The 4,897-nt window shown below is 49.4% G+C and overlaps 1 long non-coding RNA gene across 2 annotated transcripts; it reads right to left on the bottom strand.

Annotated features, from left to right (window-relative positions):
• Positions 1–792: 792 nt before the first annotated feature.
• LOC131277696 (uncharacterized) lies at positions 793–3,977 on the bottom strand. 2 transcript variants are annotated; one of them, XR_009184814.2, is made up of 5 exons: positions 3,839–3,977; positions 3,658–3,740; positions 2,183–2,263; positions 1,651–1,741; positions 793–1,029 (listed from the first exon to the last, which is right to left on the bottom strand). It is a non-coding gene; the product is annotated as an uncharacterized lncRNA (long non-coding RNA). The 2 variants fall into 2 exon arrangements; XR_009184813.2 differs by lacking the exon at positions 3,839–3,977 and having other exon boundaries at positions 3,658–3,782.
• Positions 3,978–4,897: the final 920 nt, after the last annotated feature.

Genomic DNA, 4,897 nt, shown 5'->3' with positions numbered 1-4,897 from the left:
AGGCGGTGACCTTTTCTTATCAACTTACCAACGTGACCCTGTAAACACACTTCTACCTAGTTACTCAAGTGAATTGAAACGATTTTCACACAGTATCCTGCACACAAGTATCAAGGCAGGTTTTTTTCCTGGGTCCCCAAAGACTGGAAAAAATTAACGTGTTCATCAACAGATGGGAAAACACACCCCACACACACACAGACACACGCGCGGGGAGAAAAGATCGCTGAGTAATATGAGGGCCTGTGTCACTCCTCGCAACCTGGGGTTGGGTTGGGGGGAGGGGAGAGGCAATGCCAAGGTAACCTGAAAACTGCAAGGCCCTCCTCTATTTACATAGAAAAGGAGAGGGGTGGGTGCCACACCCAGCACAGCTGACCTAAACCTCCAAGGCAGATGCCCACTGGCACACAATCCGTGAGGCCCCGTCTTTGCTGGGAAAGATGAGAGAAGAGGCCATGGGAGAGAGCATTTCTTTGCGGTTTCAGAGAGGCTAGACCCAGAGTTCATCCCCAGGGAGGACATCTTTGACACAGTCATGGACACCCCCCCCTTTTTTTTTTTTAAAGGGAAACCCCTCCCCTAAAAAAAAGGCCCCCTTTTTCCCCCTCCCCCCCTCCCCCAACTTTCAGCAATGCCTGTTGGAGCTATAGGCAGGACCTGAGGGGCTCTGAATTCAGTCACAGACCCCAGCCGATCGGATCTGTCCGGTGCCGCTTTGGCTGTTCTGGCACAGCTCTTTATTTGTTTATTAAGCCGTTTTCCTGAGATATATCCATATACCATAGGGTCTAGCCAAAGAGCACCATCGACGTCTTTTATTTTTATTTTTATTTTTTTTAAACCTGCTAAAAAGACCCTTACGGTAAAATTTAAAAAACAAAAACAAAAACAAAAAAAAAAAAACATTGGAACGTAGGTGGAAAGAAACTGTACATTTTAAAAGAGCCTGTAAGGCCAGCTGAGAGACTTCACATCATCCGTGATCAGCAATAAACAGGATTGTTGGAGATTTGGGCACGAAGGGTACTGGGAATGAAACAAAGAGAAAGAGAAGAGAAGAGGGCTGGGATCCGGGGGTCTGGGAGTAGAGACTCCTCAGACATCTTCATTGTTTACAAGGGGCTTTCTATATAGCCCAGGCTGCGGGAGAACAAGTATGCAGTTCACTAATAGCATTACTCACGATCTAAGGAACTCAAAAAATCTTTATCTCAAGGTACAAAGTCCAAGCATTCCACCTAACTCCGAAGTAGATCTGCTCATCTTTTCTTTCAGCCATTCACAGCTTCATCCTGTTTGCCCGGAACTCTTAATGACCACATTCCTCCGGGGGGAGGGGGCGAGCGTAGCCATGGTAGCCATGGAAACAGCACGTCTCTCTTTGCGAGACCACTATGCCTCAGTTTCCAACTCAGGATAGCAGCAAACGTTTATCGATGTAAAGAAATTAATTATAACGTGATGATCATTTTGTTCCTACAGCTGTACCGATCGGACATCATACTGTCCAGGAATGAAATAAACGATGGGCTTAGCTATTTAATTTCCGCGGAGGCCCTCATTCTCGACGGGTCATCAGATTCCTGCTTGGGAATTCCTCACACCCTATGGGAACGAATTGCCACAGATAACCACAGGCCAACTCACAGTGTTCGGAGGCAGAGATGCTCAGCCTCTTTCTGGCAGGACTCAGGCTAAATCACGATTGACCCAGATGGATCGCTTTCATTCACGAAGTCTGCATAAGAAAGCATGGAAGAAAAATGAAGTGGCCAAAATTATATCTCCTCTCCCGCCCTCCTCGATTAAAAGCACACACTTAATTTTTAGGAAGACACTGACAGAAGACCGATCATCAGATTTTGCAAATACAAATGAGGTCTTAGGGCTAAGAGATTTCAAAGTCGCGTCCCGGAGTTGGTTCCAGAGGTTACTGTAAGGCAAGTGTCAGCAGGCCCGCCACACTAATCGTCGCCTCCAATAGCGGGGCTCCCACAGGGACGTGAAGGAGGTCAACCACCACACCAGGGAGCCAAGAGTGCCAACAACTGCAAACAGGAGAATTGCGTCCATCATCCAAGGGGCATCTAAGCACCCTCTCGATACAGAGGTGGAGTGGACATAACCATCCCGGGGCCCACGGAATGGAGGAATAGAGCATGGGTTAGCGTGCACTTACTGAGCTTCTGTTCTGGAACTATGGTGATTAGGAATGGAAGTCAACGTAGCATCGAGATGGAGAGAGTGGCCACGGTAGCTGCTGAGGGTGGGGAGTGGGAAGAAGAGACGTGATGTGGGGGCATTTTCAGGACTTGGAGTTCTCTCGGGTGGTACTGCAGGGACAGTCACCGGACAGTGTATGTCCTCCCGTGGCCCACTGGGTGGACCGGGGGAAGAGCGTAAACTGTAACGGGGACCATTGACCATGGGGCGCGGCAGCGCTCGCTCAGAGATGTATTCGCCGAGCGCGATGAAGGTCCCACCGTGATGGAGGAGGTGGTTGTTATGGCAGCAGTAGGGTGAGGGGGGTGGGGGGAATATATGGGGACCTCCTATTTTTTTAATGTAACATTAAAAAAAGATAAAGACAAAGAAATTTTTAAAAAAACTAAAACAAAAACAAAGCAACTGGGCTCTGGGCCCGGTAATGGGTTGCAGACCCACTTCCTAGGGCCTTGGGGAGGGAGGCCATCAAGGGCAGAAAAGGCGGCGGACTTGGCCCAGTGGTTAGGGCATCCGTCTACCGCATGGGAGGTGCGTGGTTCAAACCCCGGGCCTCCTTGACCTGTGTGGAGCTGGCCCATGCGCAGTGCTGATGCACGCAAGGAGTGCCCTGCGCAAGCAGGGGTGTCCCCCGTGTAGGGGAGCCCCGCACGCAAGGAGTGTGCCCCGTGAGGAGAGCCGCCCAGCACAAAAGAAAGTGCAGCCCGCCTAGGAATGGCGGCGCACACACGGAGAGCTGACACAACAAGATGACGCCACAGAAAGAAACAGATTTCCGTGCCGCTGACAACAACAGAAGCGAACAAAAAAGAAGACTCAGCAAATAGACACAGAGAACAGACAACCGGGGTGGGGGTGGGGTGGGGGGAGAGAAATAAAAAAATAAATATTAAAAAAAAAAGAAGAAAGAAAAAAGGGCAGGAAAAAACACCCAGACTTAAAAAAAGAAAAAGAAAAAGCGGGGCTCCCAGGGGCTCTAGAGACACCCAGAAACCATAAGCAGGGTAGACCGTTCAGGAATCTGGCACCCTGTCCGTGGGCCTGGGCCTTCCTTTGGAATTTATGCTCCCCAGGGTAAAGCGGCATGAGGCTCGCTGAGGGGTTCTCTACACATGGCTCTTCCGCCCCTTTTAGTTTTGCGCACCATACTCGGTCAACATATGTCCCAGAGACGTAAACCTTCGGGCCGTCCGTGTGCCAGTCGGGCGGGCCCTGAAACTCAGCAGAGTCGCAGCACCTGCTCTCCAGTGCATCGGGCTCGGCCGGGGAAACTAACGAGGAGACGATGATGGGCAACTACCGACCGTCCCAAGGAACACAAAGTGTCTGTCACTGCAAGTGAGAGAGCTCCATCCGTCTGCCCCTGTGGGATTAAGCCCCCACCCACATGCTCCGGATTGGGGAAGGAACGATGGGCTAGAGTAGACTTACTGCCATCCGACTATAGATTTATGATGATTCTTGCAACAGAAGAACTCTGATCGCCAACAAAGAGGCAGTGTCCACCAGAGGTTCTGAGGGACGGGAGAGGGAAGAGTAGGTAGGTGTCATAAGGGGGCATCTTTGGGACACCGGATTCGTCCCGCACGGCATCACAGGGACGGAAACAGACCTCGGTCTCTTCTGTCACAACTCAACCAAATCGTCACGGAACAGAGCATAAAGTGCCACGTCAACGGCCATCCACGGTCAGTCGCACCGCTCCGATATGGGCTCGCCAATCGTCACAACCAACCGTAGCGACCACACAAAGGTAGGCCGTGGTTAACGTGGGAAAGCGTGGGCGGGGAGGGAGGGGGGCATATGGGACTCCCTTATATTCTTTAGGTAACATTTATGTCATCTGAAGCCCCTTTAAAAAAAATAGATAGAATTATTAACTTTAATAAAAAAAAATTTTTTTAAAAAGCTGCACCAGAAATGCCTAGCAATTTGAAAAACCGAACCTCTGAATAGTTTTTTCAGTCTGCGAACTTTCTACGCTCGCTACGAGTGTGACTGACATTCGATTCCCACCACAGTGATGTTTTGCAAAAACTGTAGTCCAACCGGAATGTTAGCATCGATAGAGCTGAGACGCCAAAAAATTCCATCATCCTCTTATCCCACGGCACTCCCTACTCAGGACCTCCCATCCATCTGCCTCTGACGACAATTAACCCGTTTTCCGATCCCCCTCTCCCCTCCCTTTTTTGGTTCATTTTAAGAACGTCACACACAGAATTATAACTTTTCGATATCGGCCGTTCTCCCTAGGCATAATTCTCTGCAGATTTCTCCAAGCCGATGGTCTATCAGCACTTCATTCCTTTTTATTGCCGGTTAGTATTCCACGGTATGTATACACCACCGTGGATCGAAGCATCCACCCTTCAAAATTACTTGCTTGCTTTTGTTATTGTTTACTTCGGTGTGCCCGCGTTCAGTGTCCATTGCCGACACACGGAAATGGAATTTTGTTTTCTGTGTTTCTTCTATCCTGCATGAGCATCTGCCAAACTCCCGTATCAGTATCTTCCTAGAGTCCCTGCCATTTTCTACATAGGTGCTCATGTCATATGCAAATAAATAGGAAGCCCATTTTATTTCATTGCAGTCTGTACACATTTCGCTTCCTTTTCTAGCTCTACAGTCCTACAGAACTGGGAAGAACTTCTAATACTGCATCGCA

This window comes from Dasypus novemcinctus, unplaced genomic scaffold, assembly GCF_030445035.2.
Source record: "Dasypus novemcinctus isolate mDasNov1 unplaced genomic scaffold, mDasNov1.1.hap2 scaffold_319, whole genome shotgun sequence".
Taxonomy (NCBI): domain Eukaryota; kingdom Metazoa; phylum Chordata; class Mammalia; order Cingulata; family Dasypodidae; genus Dasypus; species Dasypus novemcinctus.
This window is presented reverse-complemented; position numbering and strand designations above follow the sequence as displayed.